The 21,144-nt window shown below is 41.9% G+C and overlaps 1 pseudogene; it reads left to right on the plus strand.

The window, feature by feature from the left end:
- Nucleotides 1-16,337: 16,337 nt before the first annotated feature.
- On the plus strand, nt 16,338-16,945 carry LOC147461244 (uncharacterized; annotated as a pseudogene).
- Nucleotides 16,946-21,144: the final 4,199 nt, after the last annotated feature.

The raw sequence follows: 21,144 nt of genomic DNA on the forward strand, positions 1-21,144 counted from the left end.
CTCGCCCAAAGCAAGGAGGGAGGGTGCTAGGGGGATATGCTCCACACACACACACACACTCATTTGGAAGGGCATTCTCACTTGGTGAAAGTTGAGGAACACCACCTCCTCCTCCAAGCTTGTGAGAAGTGAGAGCCAACATCAACACTCTTGGCTATGGAATTCAAATCCAACCAAGATCCATGCTTCAATGCTTAAGCTTGCCATCTTCTCCATCTCCATTACTATGCTATTATGTATGCTATCAAGAAGAGGAATGATAAGTGATGAACTATTTCTTTCTCCTATGGAATGTTTCTTCAACCTCTTCCCTATCCTCATTCCCCTCTAGCTCTCTCCACCTTCGAAGGTGTTTGAGGCCTTGGGACTGAGGCTTGGGATAGTTAATGCTTTCTACAAGTTTATGTTATTCTTGTGATGCATGAAGCTTTCCATCTTCATTGCATCACGTAGGTCACAATGAACACAAAGATTGTATTGTACCAAGTCTCTCTTGATGGGAGAAACTATAATACAAATGCCTATTAGAGGGTGGACCGGCTCCATATGAATCCGGTCCTCAACTCTTGTCATGTTCTTTAAACTTTCTCTCTTACAAAAGTATGGTTCATGCCAAGTTAACTAAGTACCCTGTTTATGTTGCTACCATCAATCAAGTTCACCCGCTATGCTCACAAAGTAATCTCTCAAAAATGCTTCACCTAATTTCTTAATTCCGCTACTCTCAAAGTTCATAGGCCATTTGCATTACATTGGTATCAGAGCATTTGGTTTCTCTTTTATTGCTTAAGAAGAGAGGTCCTTAAGTAGCCTATTAATGGTTGTTTTTGTTAATTATATTAGGGTAAGTGGGTATGGGATCTATTATCAATTTTGTTGAGCCCCCTATGTGGGATATGGTGCAGACCTCGGAAGCTTTGGTCTTAATAATGGAGTCTTTTTAGAGTTGCCTACAGATTTACCATTATTGATCCATAAGAAGTCCAAAAGGAGCTATCCCTCGGCAACTTCGCTATGTTAGACTCAATCCACTACTCTCTATAATTAACCGATTTCAGCCGTGGGTGTAGATACTTAAGTGCCTATTTTCAAAGACTAAGAGGAGTAGCAACTAAGTTTTTGAATTGCCAAAGCATACACTAAGTAAACATATAAGTTTAATTAACATGGCTGACAATAACCAAGAAAGTAGAATGAACATTGATAACTTTGATTTTGCACATGAAGATGCCAATGATGATGCCCCCATGTTTGTTAATTATCTTGTCACTAGGTTGCAACAAGCTATGGGCAACCCCACTTTGCAAGCCGATGTTACTCAACAACTTCATGCTTATAAGATTTCCTTTCCTCTCCAAGAGGAGAGAGAGTTTACGAGGCCTCTTGAAGAGACTCCCAAAAGAAGACTCTCTCCCATACTAGAGGAGGAATCCAAAGATCAAGAAAGCAATAAATCCCTAAATTCCTCCAAAGATGTGGCTCCACAAAGAAGGCGGCGGACTAAAAGATTGCCAACTCCTCCCAAGAGTAAACGGTTAACACATAGTCCTTCTCCTTGTTACTCCAAAAGGGAAGAGAGGAAACCAAGGAAGAAAAGGGCAAGAAAGAGTTCAGCCTCTTCTCCTTCTTCTTCACCTTCCTCCTCTATCGATGAAAGCTATGGCTATTCTCCTAGAGAATATAAGAGGGGAGGACATCCCAAATCTTACCCTGCATGGCAAAGGTCACAAAAGCTCAAGAAGTTCAAAGAGGGAGGAAATAGTATCTCTTTTCTCACATATGATGGCACCTTTGGTGCTACCGACAAAGTATTGGCCTTCATCCAACAATTTGATGCGGCCTTTGGAGACGAGGGCTTCACAGAGTCCTCCAAGCTACACCATGTAGCTATGCACTTCCAAAAATCGGCTCGTCAATGGTAGGATAGACTTCGTGGCAATGGCGAAGCCCCAAAGACATGGAAAACTCTACAAGTTTCCATCATGAAGCATTAGGGAAAATTTGGACTCACAAAGGGGCCTTATAAGGAGTTTGACTTTCTCTCTCATGTCCAAAACGGGCGTGCGGTAAAATTTTTGCAAATGAACTCTAAACTTGGCGGAGTTTTGGCAGTTAGAATCTACTCTTCAAGCTCTTTCTATTAATATATAGCACGCCATGAGATTTCTCATATTTTGAAAGATTCTATTTTTGATTCTCTAGATTCTAGACGGAGTTGTCACATCACAAGAGAATCAAAAATAGAATCTTTTTAAATATGAGAATCTCATGGCGTTGTTGATCACTGGGTCAACAACACAACATAACTCAAGTTTCGTACCAAAATCTTATCTTTTGCAAGTTATGAAATGTTGCGGATTATGGCTATAAATGTCATTTGTAATGAGTAGTTATTCTAGTTTCAGAAGCCGGGGTGCAATGGCACTTCCAGGTTGTAAATACAAAGCCATTTGACCCTTTCAACCCCATTTTTGGTTAAACCTAAGGTAGCCTTAGTATATAAGGTACCTAGGTCATTTTGTAAAGGAGGACTTTTATCATAATCAAAACTTGAGTGCTGCCGTCTATTGTGTGTGAGAGAGAAAGAGAGTGAGCATGAGTTTTATCCTCTCGCTACGCCCGGCTCGCTCAACACATTGGAGGGGATGACCATTTTGCAAGCATAATCCCACGAGCAAGACGAGCGATGGAAAAAAAAGTAACATAATTAAAAAGAACCCCAAAAACACAAACATTATGCTTGATGTATTTCACTAAGAAACACTCAATAAAAATCAAACACAGCTTTGCATCTTATCACAAACAATCTTGTTAAGCAAAGGTAGATCAATGCTAGATCAATGCTACATGTTGCGAACTTCCTTTACAATATGTATGAGCATCATAGTATCAATACCTTTGATATAGATTATTCTATTCAAAAAACAAATTAGCAACAATAATTTTGTTTTGCAATTTCATAAGGATTTAACTCATAGAAACTGCACGTAGTAGTGGTGGTTTTATTTGAGAAACATTTCTACATTTCCAAGAATCACAAGACCATATGCAAATTGAATCTTTATGCATTGTAAATGTATCACTAGAAAAACAATAAATCACACTTTCTTAAATCTACCTTTAGTTAGCTCTCTACCTTTTTGAATGCCTAATTGTGGAATGTATACAATAGTAGCCAAGGATACATGCTCATTTTAGGCTAAAAATTTTGAAGGCTGTATACCATAAACAGTGCATTTGCAAATAATTCAATTGCTAGAAAAAATACCTTGTAAGTAAACAGACAATGTAAGTTTTGAAACTATATATAGTACAACTGTAGGAAAAAATACCTTGAGACTGTATATAGAACCTAAAAATATTTTCTCAAAAGTGGCCCAAAACATATAGAAATGTATATATGAGCAATCACGTAATGTATACAAATACAACAATCGCACATGGTAGTTTGATACAATCGCATATGGTAGTTTGATTGAGCAGCTATACATAGAAAACATTTTCCAAAATTTCCAAAAAAATGCAAGGTAATCTAAAATCTATGACAAAAGTCTAAGTGCTTGATGGAGCTCTCTTTTAGTCAAGGCTGCTCGATGAACAAACCTTTGATGAAACACATCTAACCCAAGCTTTTTTGTGTAGACAAAATAAAGATGCTTGCAAGGCATATATTTTTTACCCTCTCATAAACGCTTTTGGAAATCCTCACATGTGCAAGAAGGAAAGATGGACACTACCACCAAATAGCTCTCCTCATTTTGCTCGCTTGTACTGGTTGTTAAAGTAAATTCCACATGCTCATTTTGAATCACCACACGTTGGCCATGTGTGCAAATCAAGTCTGCAGCTCTATTGATTCTTGCCTCCATCTCTTTTGTTATGACCCTAGTGACCACCACCACCCTACCATCACGGTGCTTAGGACGCACATCAGCATCATCTGCATTGTGCACCAAATTTTCATTTTGTTGTGATGCCCACAATGCTTCTATTTCTGTATAATCTAAGGATGTTCCTTTTGCAATTGGCCATATAGTAGGGCGGTTTGATGTTCTCTCCTTCACAATTTTTGATGGCTCCCATGTGTGATCAATGTTGTTGCCACAGAACCATACAAATTGTTTTCTTAGACCTGAAGGGATTTCATTGAGACCCTCAAAACAAGGGGCAGGCACCCCTAATAATCCTCCTCTACCCTTCTTATCAATTAGCTCATTGCCCTTTTTGTTTTTATGTCGTAAGTATCCTTGGCATTGCACTTCACTCCCTGGATTTGTCCTTCGAATAGCCCATTGTGTGTGGTGAACATCCACCTCAATAGTGGTTTGTATTGCAATTGAGCTATGGGTAGGTCGAGTTGAGCGACGTGCAGGTTGTGGGACATACTCAAATTCAGGCCGATGTGAATCTCTATCTCTAATTGGATTATTGTGTTTGCCTTGTCGTCGTCGCCTCACTGTCCTTGAATCACCATCTGCCAAAAAGTTTCTACTGGCAGCATTAAGCTTACCTGCTGCCTGATTAGTTAGGTCCACCACTTCTGTAGGTCTTGGGAGGGTTACACTAGATGAAGCTCGTCTTTTTTTAATTTTCTCAATTCCAGGGCCACATCCAAGGTGTCCACCCTTAAGAAAAGAGTCATATTTTGACTGCTGCAAAAGAACAGTACAAAGATCACCGTAGCAAGCATTGTATAGAGAAATATATTTAACCCCGTCATTGGAAGCTAACCAACTCCCATGCACGGACTCCGCTAAGTTTGCCTGTGGTACTAGTTGCCTGTCACTCCCCTCCAAAGCCTGAAATAAATTTAGAACATTTAAACTTGCAATTATTTTATCTACTCTAAATATTTAACAATGACTCACCTTGACCATGTATTCACCCCAATGTGAAACTCTGGAATGCCACCAGACAAGCCATGTCTCGAGAATTGAATGTCCTTTTCTCAACCACATACGTAGATTGTCCAATTTTGTTTCGGCAGCCTCTTCACAAGGTGCAATCCTCCATGCTCTACACCTTTGTTTAAACTCTTCTTGACTGTGGGGAAGGATACATTTTCTTGCATGTTGCTGCGTACTCTGTTCCCAATGAAATGAGCATGATCTTTCCTATCCAACCATAACATTATTAGGGCCTCCATTAAAAAATGTCCTCATAGCTCGCCAATTTTCCTGAGCTTCATCAACCATAAATCCTTTGAATTCAGCCTTTTTGTAACCCTCCTTTTGCATCACTCAATTTAGTAGCATCCAAAAAAGAGTTTGAGCTTCAGTATATTCCACTTTAAAATCTCCAATAGCTATGGTTTGCATTTCTTGAACATAAGGGTTATATACATGGCATGCCATAGTTGTCCATTCTTGCATTCTTTTAACAAAATCAAAGAAAACCCAACAAATTTCCAATTCACCACCAGGACGCATTTTATTAACCAAATCAACACCATTGCAAGGTCCTTGGGTTGACATTTTAAAAATGTGACATCTATCAATGCCAGAGATGACCAGGGAAGGCCATGCTTTGAAAAAAGTAAAAAAGCAAGCGCTTCTTCAAACTAAAAATGGAATCATAGCCAGTGGTGGGTTGGCCGACCTCCTCTTGTGCTTCTTTCCTCCACCGTGACAATCTTCGTTTGTCAAGTGTAGGTGCAAGTTTAGCAAGGACCTCACCTAAGTCCTTGTCAGAAAGCATTGTCTTTGCAGAGTGGTCTTTAAAAAGTGCTGATTGCGATACTATTTCCTTTTCCAATTTTTGTTGGAGAGACCTTGGCCTACCCACAAAATATTTAGATATCATGTCCTTCACTTTGACTTTAACATCCACCATTGCTTGTTTTGCAACACCCTCAGCAATTGGGTGTAAGTGACAACCCATGTGAAGAATCCCTCTCGTTATTCTCTTACCAGGGATCTCTGAGGGCAAGCAAAGAATGAGCTTACAAGGGCATTCAGAGATGCAAGTTGGGGGAAGATTACAATAAAAGCATTTTAGGCTTCCAAAGCTGCCTGTCGTGGATCCTGAGGGACAGAATTTTGACAAACGCCCTGTCCAAAACTTTTCCTTCATTTCTTTTGATCTTTGTACTCCTGAACATATATTGTTTAGGCACATCAAGTGTCCACCACATTTTTTGAATCTGACAATCCCATCAAATCCAGCGATATTGCTTATTACTGCATTTGTCCAAACATGTCCATCAAATTTGTCATTTGCTCCTGTTGTCCTGTTGTTAGGGTATGCATATGGAAGCTCAAACATGATGTTTCCATCATATCTTTGTGGTAGCTCATCAATATTTCTTATCTCGCGAACTAGCTCAAAGTTTGCTCTTAAAGAGTTCTTTTGTGGAAGATTTCTAAGCATCTCAACTATGCTATGTGCAAAGGAAGTTTCCAAGCTAGCAATCTCTGTTGCTTTTGGCTCACCTTTCTCCTCCACTTCCTGTTGTATTGAACACTCTTCCTCAATTTCTATAACAGAAGCTTGTCTTGATAGCTGTCTGCCATGCAAAACAAATGTCCTTCCAAATTGAATATCCAATTGAAACACAGTATTCTCTCCTCTGTGAATATTTGGCACCTCAAAAGAAAGTGATCGTTCGACAGAAGCAATTAGTGAAGAACCTCCGGACACTGGGAAAACAAAAGAGCAGATCCTCCCAAGACTACCAACTTCAGTCTTGTACAAGTCATGTAGAGTATTTATTTGAACTTAAAAGTTACTCCCCTCTAGATCCTCATAGGACGACTCAACAGGATTACCCTTATTGCTTCATCTCTCTAATTCATAGATTCTAAATAGAGCCCAAAACAGAGAGCCTATTCCTTGCCATTTTCCTTGCTTGTAATCACCCAAATTATCCAAACTGTAGTATCAAACATGTGCATTCTTCCCAATCATCTGTCAAGATGTGTTTTAGAATATGTCTAAGCATGATCTACAGGCGGGTGAAGCTCTTTTTCCAAATAGAACATGTGCCTTCTTCCCAATCATCTGTCAAGATGTGTTGAGCAAAGGAAGAAGATGGAGGAAGAGTTGAAAGCTCTCAAAGAAAACTAGTATGGCCCTTTGATATAACTTACCACATAAAACCATCGACAGAGAACTAATCCAAGAAATTGAAAAAAATAGAGAGAGAGAGAGAGAGTAATGTGCGAGCAGAGAGATTATGAACCTCAGTAATCAGAAGCGGGCATTTAAAATAACATTTTATTTATTGGAAATGCAACCAATTGATAGAGAGAGAGGTAGAGGGAGAGTAATGTGAAAGAAAATAACAGATATGCTCTCGAAACTACCGAAATGAAATCTTGCGCTGCAATGAAATAAGACAGAAGAGAATATACATGACGTACTATATTTTTTTGTGATACTTCAGAAAATAGTATTTTGGACAATTAGGAGGATGGCCTATCAAATTATTATATCCCTCTGTTGAAGTTGCTTGCTGGGCTATGATCTCCTTTTTTTCTAATGCAAGAGCTACACTTTTGCTATTTGTCACATGCAAAACATCGAACCTAAAATTAACAGTGAACGGCAGGTATGTTGCAAAGTACTTCCTCATTTTTTTCGGTGGTTTTCTCGTGTGTGCCTTTCTCCTTGCATCGTAGTTCTTTGTCACGCCTATGTATTTCCTACCATTTTTTGTGTAGGTTATCGAGTAGACTATGTAGTTGATTTCCTTATCTGTCGCTACCTCTTTGATGCCGGTATCTCCGGTGATGTCTCCTCTTGTGTCTGAGTTTCCTGAGTACTATCCTCCGTTTCGAGCTTTATGTCTGCGATGTATCCCTGCACTGCATAAGTAAGTGTTAGTTGTGTTCTGGTTTAGAATTGCAAATAGATGTAAGCAGGTCATATACGTAAGAAATGGATGCAATGTTTACCTGTTGTTTTGTTTCTTTTTCTGAACGGGTCTGTTGTTTCTCCGAAGCATTTGTTGAACAACTCTTGATCGAAGTGCCAAGTGAAATGCTCGTCTGTCAATATTGGCTCATTTTCTTTGAGTCCCATAACGACCCTAATTTTGTTTAATATCATGTCACCGTTTTTCCTATCAAGGTCAAGGAGTTTGTCGAGCTCTATGTTGAAGCCAAAGTGCAGCATCTCGATGGAAAACAATGAAATGCCTTTTGTCTTCGTATGTAGCAATTGCAGAGCCTCTCTGTCAAGTAGTCTTCCCGCTATTTCGTCGTATTGCAGCTCGAGTTTGTTGAGTATTTCTTTCTGCAGTCCGGTTGCGAACCTGACCTGTTTGTCACTGTTTTGCTTCAGTATCTGCTTCATTGAGTTGATGTAGCTACGGACGTGTGAGTAGTGTGGTCATGGTTTTATGTATGAATGTGGATGCTCCCCTACTAAATTTTCCATTCTCATTTGGCCGGAGGTAGGATAGGCTGATGAGCCGTCATTGTTTGTTGCAGATGAAGTGCTTGTTGCGTTACTTTTGAACATATCAAATAGCTGCAAGTGAGGACAAAGAATAAGAATTTTGTGAGAAGAGTTTTCTATGCATTCAAGTGTAATGTTGATCTTTAAGGAACATAGATTTTGGAATGTACAGACCTTGTTGGCTGCCATGTTGTAGTCGTTTTCTTAAAAACCTGTATGACAAGACCCGATATTAAGAATTGCATCAAACGATTTGCAAGAAAGGAAAAAATTTATGTGAAATGGAGTTATACAATTTTATGTGACTATACATATTCAAGTATCTAAAAGCAAATCTCGCATAGGCTCAAACATGTCTGGTGTAGGAAGCTCTAGGAGCCTTATGTGCCTTTTTTCGGTGACTCGGGAGAACATGACATACGCAAGGCCTGGCGCGAAAACCTGTTTGATGTTGAGTATGGACTTTTCAGCTATTGTTGCACCCTGCGATTTGTGACCCGTTATTGCATATGCTAGTATCAAAGGGAATGTATATTTGTGGTAATATTTGAAGTTGAATGCCCTGGTGGAGTGTTTTGTACGCCGAATGGTGATTCTGGTATTTGTGTTGTCTATGAGCACAGTGATCGCGTCCACTAGACCGGTGCAATCAAGGGATATATCCTTGACCTTGCATGTGGCACCGTTTGCAGCGCCAATTTCCAAGTCTAGATTTGAGGTGATCATACACTTTGCACCAACAGCGACATTGTGTATTTCATTGAAAGAGGTGTCGTTGACCCAGCTTTCTAAGAGTGGCTTGTTGCCCACGTTTGTTTTTAACAATATTCGGACTATTTGCTCGTTTGCAAAACTCCTTTGCAATATGATGTCATTGTATCTCTGAGCGTCGTTCGTGATGTGTGCAAATGATTGTGGTGTCTTCATCCATTGTTTCCAATAGTTCTTGTTCATTTATGATGCACTCTGAAAGCGTGCTTGTTATCTCCTCTTTGGTTGGCTTTCTTTGTCTAATTTTATGCAAAAAATTGAGGAATATTGGGTCCGCTGCGTGTCGAACTGAGAATGTCATCTTGTGGACTATGCCATGCTTGAAGTGTGCCGATTGTGTAATTGTACATACATGGCAGAAAGGTCTAGGGTGCTTACAGATGGGCGGTAGCTGTGCGAAGTCTCCAAAGAGAAGCACCAATTTACTGCAGAATGGATCATGAATTGATACGTTTGTGACAGTAACAAGTTGGCGAACGACCATGTTGAATGTTGTGCTTGTGAGCATTGATATCTCATCCATTATGATAACATCAGCCTCTTTGATGGATGTGAATCTCTCGTCCCCTGGATTTATTGATGCTGGGTAGTGTTTATTCGAGCCCGTCGTTATCTTGAATTGATAGTGCACTGTTTTTGCGACACTAATTAGCCGAGATGCAGCTGCGCCAGTTGACGCTGTTAGTATGACTGTCCTGTTTTGTTGTACGAACCTGGTCGTCTTGTATTTGATGAGGAATGACTTTCCGGATCCTAGGACGCCCGTGACAATGTGGAGGCCGGATGTTTTGGTGGATGTGTCTTCGAAAATCTTGTGTTGTTCAGGAGTGAGTGCTGCGTTCTGGACATCGGCGAACTCCTTTAGTAGCTGCAGCATGTTATGCCTACTATTTTCCTTGGGATCATTTATCTCCGTACGGCTTGAATGAATCGGATTCTCGCGGTTCAGGAAGAGCTTCTGGTGGATCAGGTTCACTATGTGGCCCGTTTTCTCGTTTAAAAGCATGTTTCGTTGTGTGTACTCGTTGATGTACATCTCGAGGTCCTCCTCGTCTCTTATTAACTGTCGGATTTTGCACTCTGTAAAGTAACAAGACATTGGGTTTTGTCGCGAGATCAGATCGGACTCGGTTCTAAATGTTGCTTTCTGTAGCAATATGTTGTAGAAGAAGCCCTCAGGTTGGTGACCAGGGTGGTATTCAGTGAATCGTACGAGCCGGTGATTTTCTAGTACCAAGTTGTTGTAGGCATCGTACATCTGGCTCTTCTGAGATCCTGTGGTGTTGTTCTTGATCTTGAAATGTTTGTGGTACATGCAGAACGTGTAATGCTCTAGCTGCAGTGGCCTTGCACAGTACAAGTCGACTGGGTGCATAACGATCGTTTGGATCTGCGATAACAATCTTTGTCTTAGTGAAGGTGGCGATGAGTCGATATATTCCACGGCTTCGCTTCTTATGATGATTGGAATTTGCAGGCAATTTAGTGCACCCTCTGTTGCTGAAATCGGCTTGGACATTATCGATGCTGCAATCACGCGGAGCTTGACCTTGTCTAATTCATTGAGGCCGAGCCTTGCTGCGTTGTCCTCTGAAAGGTTGAGTGGACCCATTGGCTCTGTCTTCATTGCGTACTTTAGCAGGTAATGATATATAGATGAGTTGGTCACACGTTGAATGTTCATGTGCGCTCCCCACAACAACAAGATTGTCGGGTGGTAGGGAACTACGTTACGGTGTTCATGTCCAGGTCGATAGTACAACCACCTTGATGTTTGTGGGTCCATTATGGGTTTGGTTGATAGTTGAGGACTGAATGGGAAGCCGTATTTGCATGCAGAGTGTTGACCCATTACCTTGCAGGTGGACTTGCATTTGTGAATTTGTTTTCTTGTGACGAGGTGATGTAAACGGTTTGAGAAATTCAAAGGAGGCTGTTGTGGGTTAGGTATGTATGCCGCTATTTCATCTGCTACTGACTCAATGTCGCCACAAAAAACCCACAAAATCAGATGAGCATGCAGCGATCCTCGGTTTTGTATCTCGTACCTTAAAAGATGATGCTCTATTTCGCCCAGGACTTTGCTCCCCCCAAAAATGTGGCTGTTCAAGAAGGCGTGCAGACGCTCGTGGAACAACACGACACACTCGACAGGACAATCTTTCCATGTGTAGCTTCCATTGAATGAATGGGCGATATTTTCGATTACTGTAATTTCGTTCCACCTGCTTTCTGTGACTTCATCTGCTGTAAATGTGAGGAACAGATCGGGTAGGCCCCAGAAGTCGACCATTGCGATAAGATCTTTGAGGTTCTTTCGATGCCATGATGGAGTGCCGGGCATTGTTGACGGAAGCTTGTATCTTATAATGTTTCTTACATCATCTTGGTTGGATGCATTCTTGTGCTTCCTCTTATACACGTCTATGTCACGCTGTAACATTGTCGTGTTTGTAGAATTGGAAATCATGATTGCTCTCTTGAGTTGGTACATGATGAGTAGGTATGGCTTGTACAAGGTATACATGGAGAACAACATGCTGATCCTCACCCTGATGTAGTCACTGAATCTGGTGTCCCCTTCGTAGTTTCCGTGCTCGAATGGGAATAAAAAAGGGAACACAGCTTTTTCTATTGTCACGTCTTTGGCCTCTGAGTGGCTTGCAGGCATCCCATTGTACCTGAAGATAATCGTACGCTCAATGAGGCCTGAACCCTCACGGAGCTTTACTGAGCCAAAGTTGTGAGAGTCCGTTCTGGTATAGGCCCTTCTTCTTGAGGTGGTGTACGTGTTTTCAAGAATGCTCATCTCACATTGTGCTTCTGCTTCCTCCATCAATGCAAAAGGCTCCGTTTCTGAGTGGCTTGTTATGATTGATGTAACAACGTCTGGTGTCAGCACACACAAAGTGGTTTCTTTGTGGGGTTGCTCTGCCACAGTCTTATACATCTTGATAACTGGATTATGGAGTAAGTTGTAGGCCAAAATGTCTGATAAGCGCGAGGACGCGAGCTGCTTTGATAGTTGCTACATATTTGTTGCTTTTGTCCAACAGATCAGAGGGTCATCAAGCAAGGATATTTTTTCAAGTACACCGTATGCTACAGCGTTTGCAGAGCTTATGACATTTAAAGAAATGTCAATTATACTGAGGAGCTGCGTGTGAAGCTGGTTGGATTCCAGGATATGCCGGACATAGTCTGGTAGTAGTACGACCACGCTTTTGGCCCTGACACATCGGTCACAGATGGAGCAACATGACCAATGTATCGATACTTCTTCCTTCTCGGCAGCGTTCAAGAATGTCATGCTAGCTAGACTAACACGGGCATTGTCTAGTATTTTCTGCCCAAGGCGAGATTTTGAGAATGCGGAAGTTCCGCAACCGGCGCAAATTGTAAAGTTTTTGGATATAGAGATGCACTGATCTTGCCAACGTCGTGAAAGAATGTCGATTCCAGTCCACGAACTTGCAGCTGTAGCCAATCTCTCTTTCCGCTTTGTTCTTGTTCGTTGTTTTGCTACTTGCCTCTTTCTTTTTTGAGTGAGTTTGTCCATCACGATCCTTGGGATCTGAAATCATTAAGTACAATATGAAACATTCTATCAAATAGATATTCTTAGGTGTGGTATGCTTTTTCAATGATGCAAGAAATGCAGTACGTGCTCGCATGCCAGTGCTCGTTAAAAAAAAGAAAAAACCATACGCAAGTATGGTGGGGAGGTGGCACCATCCTCACCGGAGTGCAATCCATTGTGTGCCTAGTGGGACGATGACTTGATAATGATGTGGATTATTATTTCCCACAGAGGCCTCTCATCGGCTCGTAGCCATCGAGGCCTCAAGACACAATGTCGTGTTCGCATCAATGGTTTAGGAGGTAGTGGAGGGTCCCGAAGTGTTCGCCGATAAAGGGGACCTGAAACAAAAAACCTCAATGTCCTCATCGAGTGCACCTACCTTATCCCAAAAACAATACACCTCATCCTAAAACATTGTCGTGCTGTGTCCATTTCCACACACATGCACATATGCATAGTCATATGTTGCTATAAAACCAGTCCATGCAACCAGCCAGATGAAGTTGCTCGACTACCATTTCCGCATCCTTAAGGTATATGTCGCCTCGCTGCCTTGCATGCTAAGATTCCTTCTTAGCCCACATCTTTTAACAACCATAAGCACGAGCATTATCACTCGCCAGATAATTCATTCGTCACATTCAACTTTGCATTCCATGGCCATGAACCCAGCCCAAGCCACTCGCCAAACGAAACAACTCGAACGAAACGCAAGCTAGCGCTCACCGAAACCTGCATTCTCACAATATGGTTCATGCAGAAACCATCGGAAACTGTGCCACCCTTTTCATTACATCGTCCGGTCATAGTGATCTGGTCTCTGGCTGTTCTCATGTGCACTCCTGTTTTGCTCCTGCTCAGTGAAGAGCCCTCTTCAACAAGGGGAACCCATCGACCAACTACCCTAACGCTATCCACTTTATTTTATAGAAAACTAATGCAACACACATAAATATACAAACTCCGAATGATAGAAAGGTATCCCTCCAACACTGGAGGAGAAGCATTGGTGTCCCTCCAACACTGGAGGTGAAAGAAGGTGACCGGGGAATGGCACATTCCCTGTGGTTTATAAAACTTGGGATCTTCAGTGAACCGCCTTATAACTGCAGTGACCCATTGATTCGAATCCATTATGTTCATGCCTTGTTCGTCCAATATGTTTTCCTCTAGGGGGAATCCATCGACCATCTACACTCAACATCCAGCTAAAATCTCTCTAACCTACATGAACTTTTAGTCCGCGACTGTCCTGGGTCCTCTCAAGCATCCCATTCAGTTGCATACCTTCTCAGTTAGGTACATGATATGCCTGGCATACTTTGCACTCCCAAAACCCGCAAGTACTGACATTTTTGAACACAGTCGGCCCACACTTTGTCATAACCCTGCGTATCGCCCGGCTCTTTACCCCGAATATCACATGTCCATGTCGTCTGGACCATCGGGGAGGTCGTTCACTGTATCACAGGATGCCTCGAGCAAAGAAACATCCATCCCTCTGATTGCATCGTATCTGGCGTCGAACCCGGCCCGGAAGCTCATGCTGCCCCTAGCTTGGCCTAGCGTATCTCCCACCAATGGGTACCTCATCGAGGATAACATGGCCGAGAACTAGCCATCTGTGCCATCCTCAGGCCCACACTTGTGCGTCCATAACAGGACCTGCACGCCCTTGCTCAACTAGATCCTGATGGTGGCCACTCCCGGAGGGGCCGCCTTAAGCCGTTTGGGCTCAATGCATAAACCATAAGAGGACTCAAAATACGTTGTCTCTAGAGTCTTCGTAGTACTAACACCATGCATCTGCCATCTAGAAATACTCTCGTCGCCCGCGCTTCCAGCAACATGCCCCGGTTGTCCTGTATCCCACAGCCCCAACGACTTTATTTCCCTGTTGTACGATTCCTGCTTCACTTCAAGCCCCTAGCTCGTCGAGCATATCATAATTTCCTCATCGAGAACCTTCATGGCCTCACTGTTTCGGCCAGGACCAGGCTGCCTTACCCAAAGTCCGCTTTCGATCATCCTTCCTCGCCATACTTCTGGTTCAGTATTCACTTCAGGAATACCCAACTCCGCAACAGTTACGGAGGTTATTTCCTTCTCCAAGGAGATTGGACTTGTAGCATGGTGTAAGGGTAGCACCCCACACGGTATCTCCAACAACCCTTCCGTTCAGCTGCATACCTTCTTGGTTAGGTGCATTTTTATGCCTGGCATACTTTGAACTCCCAAAACCCGCAAGTACTGACATTTTCGAACACACTCGGCCCACACTCTGTCATACCCCTGCGTATCGCCCGGCTCTTTACCCCAAATATCACATGTCCATGCCGTCTGGACCAACGGGGATGTTGTTCGATGTATCACAGGACCCCTCGAGCAAAGGAGCATCCAGCCATCTGATTGCATCGTATCTGGCGTCGAAACCGGCCCAGAAGCTCATGCTGCCCCTAGCTCGGCTTAACGCATCTCCCACCAATGGGTACCTCGTCGAGGATACCATGGCCGAGAATTGGCCATCCGTGCGATCCTCAGCCCCACACTTGTGTGTCCATAACAGGACCTGCACGCTCTTGCTCAATTGGATCCTCATGGTGACCACTCTCGAAGGGGCCGCCTTAAGGCGTTTCGGCTCAGCGCAAAAACCATACTAGTGTTTCCCATCACATACATATCATGCTTGTTGCTCTCTCTCTCTCTCTCTCTCTCTCTCTCTCTCTCTCACACACACACACACACACACACACACACACACACACACACACACACACACACACACATAAATCAACACTCGGCTTGCTACCCCTAGCTCGGCTTAGCGCATCTCCCACCAATGGGTACCTCACCTCGGCCATCCGTGCGATCCTCAGCCCCACACTTGTGCGTCCATAACAGGACCTGCACACTCTTGCTTGACTGGTTCCTCATGGTGACCACTCCCAGAGGGGCCGCCTTAAGCCGTTTCGGCTCAGCGCATAAACCATACCGGAGTTTCCCATCACATACATATTTTGCTTGTTGTTCTCTCTCTCTCTCTCTCTCTCTCTCTCTCTCTCTCTCTCTCTCTCTCTCACACACACACACACACACACACACACACACACACACACACAAACGCGCGCGCACAAACATTGCGGAGACTTACTTGGTCCAACTGCTTACTGTTTTTGTTGCTTGCTGCTCGCGATTGCCGTTTGCTCCTTGCTCTCTTTTCCGGTTTGCTGCTCACGATTGCCGTTTGCTGCGTCTTGCTATCGTTTTATTGCCCTGTTGGCTGCGCGTTTTCAGGATGCGTTTGCTTTCGATCGGCAGAAATAGCAGCTTCCACGTTTGCTTTATTTTTATACGAGCCAAGTCAGCGCCAAGTGGCATGCTTGTTCTTGCAATATTGCCTGCAAGCGTCTTACACTGAAAAGGGTAAAGAAGATCAAGAAAGACAAGAGCAAGGCAAGAATCGTGGAGGCCGTCCACCATCAAGCAAGGGTGGAATGTCAATCAAGGGTAAGTAAGTTAAATTGTTGGTGGGAACAATATGTTCTTGCTATTCTTTCTTTTGTTATGTCTTATGCTAATCATTATGGCATGGATTGATTTGAAGAAAAATGTGTTATTTTTTTGGCTATTGTTAGATACAAGAAACTTAGGAAGTTCTCATACCCAAAAGAATGTTGGAAAGGGAGCTTTGATTCATGCACCTTTGGCTAGTTTCCATTCCATTCAAAAGAAAGGAGACATAAAACAGTCAAAGGTTTGGATTTATGATTACATTGAGCTTGGCAAGGAGTTCACTGCAAGAAACTTCAAGGATGGTTTTGTGGTGATGCGAGAGTTTTTTGTTGGCTTGGGTGAACGTGAGAAGATAAGAATGGAAAACCTAGTTCATGGAGTATTGATCTTACTGTTATTGATCTTCCTACTGGTAAGAGATTTTTCAATTCTATCTTGTATACACCATGCATATACTTAGCTCAAATTCTTAACACTGAAATACAATAATTTTGCTTGTAGGTGGGCTTGTTCAAGGTTTTGATGGCATTCCTGCATGGAATGAGCTAACAGATGACCATGTCAAGTTTTCATTGGTGGTTGCATCTACAGTGATGGATGACATGGGTTGGGTGCTTGTTCTTTGTCCTAGCACCGCTCTTAGTCTTGTGGAGCGCTTGGCCACATGCACAGGCCTAGAGCTGAGTTTTAGGTGGATCATGGAGAGCTCTGAGCCATTTTCATCACGAACAAAGAATGGGCTTACACAAAAGGTAATAAAACATCCTTCAAAAAACATGAACAATTATTTAAAAGAAATTTGATACATGCAAAATTGACTTTTTTATGTGTTGTTTCCATGGCTATGATAGATGAATGTATTCTATGCTTTGGCATTTCACAAGGCAAGAAGTAATCCTTCATTTGATCATGAGAGTGCTCAAAAGGTTTGTGTGTCGTTTATTATTCAATGTGATTGTTTTTCAACTAAAATTCTTAAATGTTCATACATAGATGCCTCATCTTCTTGTATGGTAGGTGGGGAGAGTCTTGCAATAAGATCTCTCAATGGAGATTATCAGTCACTACTTTCCATTGTCTGCTCGCACAACACGTAATGGCAAGAGTGGTGGGTGGAGAGGCATGTTAGAGAGGAGTGTTGCCCATATGCTATTGTTTTTAGAGGCCTTGTGCCCTAAAATAGGGACATGTTTGGAGCTTGGTGGTGGTACAAGGCCTTTATTAAAGGCGGCTATGCACACTTCTCGTGGTTGCTTGGTCGTGGAGAGTGATCTAGAGATATGTGAGGGATACTTGTCTCCTTTGGTACAGGGGTACTATGGTGCTCCGCAGGTTGCCGAGCTTGGAGATAGTGATGATAGCATGGATGATGTGGGGAATGATTTGGTTGTTAATGATGTGCCTTCAGACTAGTGAGTTTGCTTTATTCATTATTTTATAGCACCTAATTTTTATTTTTTATGACATTATTATCTCATTGTGATTGATAGTGAGCTACCTTGCTATGCAGAGGCAATGGCAAGGCACATGGCGACCACCTATTCATATGACCAATCACTCGTGCGCGAGAGGCGAAGGTGAAGATATCTTCATTGATGACCACGCAGATTTGGAGTATTCTTTAGAGTGGATCTTATTTTTTTTGCATGATCACTTAGCTTCTTTTTGGGTGTGCAAAAACTTGATTCTAGCCATGACTACATTAAGCTTGTTTTGTCTATGCAAACACTTGATTATGGGCTTGCAATATGCTATTGTCATTTGGTGTAGAGTGATGTTTTATTTGAAGCCTCATAAGGATGTTACATATATGGACATAAGAATGCCAAGACTAGTGGACAATATCCTTATTGTCAATCTTCTTGTCATTCATTGATGATTGCTCAATATTAAGATGACACTAGCTAATTGTTTATTGTAAAATGTACTTTTTCCTGTCACTCATTATTGAGTGCTCAAAATTGGGATGACATTAGGGTCTACTTCAAATAAATTAGAAGTATTGTCTGTGTGTGCATGGGTGCATATTTCCCCTCAAAAATGCCCCCTTCCATTCTCGGCCTCTTTTTATAATATCACGCTTGACAGTCGTGTAAAATTCATTCGTAATGTGTGGGTATAGCATGGGCTTCGTGAACTCATGGGCTTGTAACACTAGATGTCAATTTGAAAAGACATATCTAGTTAAACTTTCATGACAATTGGAAACTTTTTGAAATTGTATGATTGCTTCAAAATCCTCATGTGAGGTCTCTCATAAGGAGAGAATGTTTTTGGTAAAATAGTCTGTTATACAAACAAGAATCTGGCCGATTTTTTAAAGGAAAATACATAAACTTGAAATAGTGCTTAGTTAGGGTTACACACACATATGCAAGGTGGAGTGGTGACCCCTTGATCCTAGTGATTAGTAAGTATATGAACGCATGAAAGTTTGTTCTGACATATACACATGCATATATATTGGATTAGTTGTACATGTGATGTCTATGAGGTTTGCTAAAATTTATTGATTTCTCATCATTTCACTCTACAATTCCCTCCATGAGTTAGTGAGTCCACTTCTAAAGATGTCTAATTATGCGTATCTAAATAATTATCCACATCAAGGTGGAGCGGTGATCCCTTGATGATTTGATCATTTGAGCATTTGATGCTAGTGATCCTTGCAAGATATAGAACTCTAAATTATGTAGAACTTAAAAAAAAAACATTGTTTAAGCTCATTACAAGTTAAGAAATACGCATGCACACATCCACATATATGTGCGCACACACACACACACACACACACACACACACACACAAACACACTTACACTCACACATAGATATATATTTTCATATAGAAACATACATAAATTGTTCACTTTTATATGTTGCTTGAGTAATTCCCTTGCTCGTGTTGCTTATGAAATTATGCTCACATGACTGACGTACTCCACATTGGAGATCCAACTGCACCATTGTTGTAGTCTCGAGGAGAGCTACGCGACAACGCCAAGCATTCCACGCGAGACGAAGTGCATACGCCGACGTATCTACGAGCTATTTGTGGCCGTAAGTGTATCAAACGATGTCTGTTTTCTGCATGCTAGTAGTCTATAGAATCGTGGCGACATAAGCTACGCATAGGTACTCATAAATTTCAGTTTCGGGCACTTTCAAAATTTTTCTCTGTCATCCTACGCGTTTTCCGCAGATGAGTTTAAAGTGAGGGTTTTGAGTGTAGAAGCTTAGGGACAGGTGTATCCTAGTGAGGGGATGGTGTTCCTTAAGTTTCGTACGAATCTGGCATGATTAGGTGAGTTACCTTCCGTATGTGTGTATGTGGCTAGGTGGTGTAGTTGATAGCAGTGAGGTTCTTGATTGTGGTTTAGTTGACCTTCCAGAGTGTTGTATGTGTAGGATGGTCTCAGCTTGACAAGCTAAAGAGATTTCCTCCGTGTGCCTATCGTGTCATCTATGTCCTCGATTGACATTATGTTGATCTAGGTAGTGTTTGCATGCACTTCATGGGTGTGTGAGTCGCTCCGTCCAGCATTGGCACCGTTGCCGGGGACACAAGGACCTAAGTAGGTTTCCTACTAACACTCGTGTGATGGTTGCTTGATTTAGTTTCAGCTAAAGAAAGCGTTTTTCTTAAGTGGATCCGGAAGAGGATATTCCGCGATCAAGTGGATAGCTAGGAAGCGTGTGTCTTGCCGAGGGTCTGCGGCTAGATAGGTTTAGTTAGGATCTATGGATTAGAGTAGTTGTTGGTGGTCGAGTGATTTGTGAGGTGATAAAAGCGTTTACTAGTCCATATGTGGCAGTGAAGCGTTTTTCTACTCATAGATGCAAAACCCCATATGATTTGTAGGAGTAGCTTTAGGTAAGTGATCCGATTCTGATCTAGAGCTAGTCAACACTGAATTATTTGCTAAAGTGCTTGATTGCATTTGAAATCACGGAAAAGTGTGATTTTGAGGGTAAAAATGCATTAAACAAGCTTTTGTGGATATTTTTGTATGACTGATTGATGATGTGCATATAGAAGAGCATTTGCAAGGGTTCTGTGAAGAAAACCTGTAATTCTGTAAACATAGACATCCTACGCGTATGATGTCTCAAGGGGGTTCTGGAGACCAAATTTGAAAATTCTGACTACACCAGTGTGTTCAGAGGGTAGGTTTTACCCTAGTAACATATTGACTTGGATGTTTTTCCCTATTTTTGTTGATCGAAAGCCAAAAGGAGGAGTCAGAAAACGTAAAATTTCAGAAAAGGCTTAAATTGAGTGATTTTTGCATGTTTTTGCAATTGTGAAGCATACTTGCACTTGCTGAGAGCATAAGGAAGCATCAGGGACACTTCAGTCTGAAAAAATAAGCAGTAGACATCCTACGCGTAGGATGTCTCAAGGGAGTTCAGGTGGAAATTTTGAAAATATGAGGTTACCAGTGTGTTTAGAGGTAGGTTTTACCCTATTTTCACCCGGAAAGTGGAAATTTGACCAAATTTTGACAGATCAAAGCCAAAAGACAAGAATTGCCAAACATCCTTGTGAAAAATAGGGGAGTGAAGGGATGGATCTTTGTGCTAAGATATGTGTGAGAATGACAAGTGTTTAACTGAAATATATGAGAGAGACAATGATATACTGAAAGGAATATCTTTATTGATGATGAAGCTTCCTTGAGATACAATATTGGTACTTGCAAACTACCAATGCAGGTACTGTGACACAGTCTTAACAGTACTAATAACAGAGAGTAAATAGTACCAAATAGACAGTTATGGTACTTTGGAAGTACCTAGATAGGTACTCGGAAAGTACCAATGGTACACATTATAGGTACTTCTGTGAGACTGAATGGTTGATCCCCAAACCCAAGC

The sequence above is a fragment of the Adiantum capillus-veneris genome, chromosome 3, assembly GCF_014529385.1.
Source record: "Adiantum capillus-veneris isolate H3 chromosome 3, ASM1452938v2, whole genome shotgun sequence".
Lineage (NCBI taxonomy): Eukaryota > Viridiplantae > Streptophyta > Polypodiopsida > Polypodiales > Pteridaceae > Adiantum > Adiantum capillus-veneris.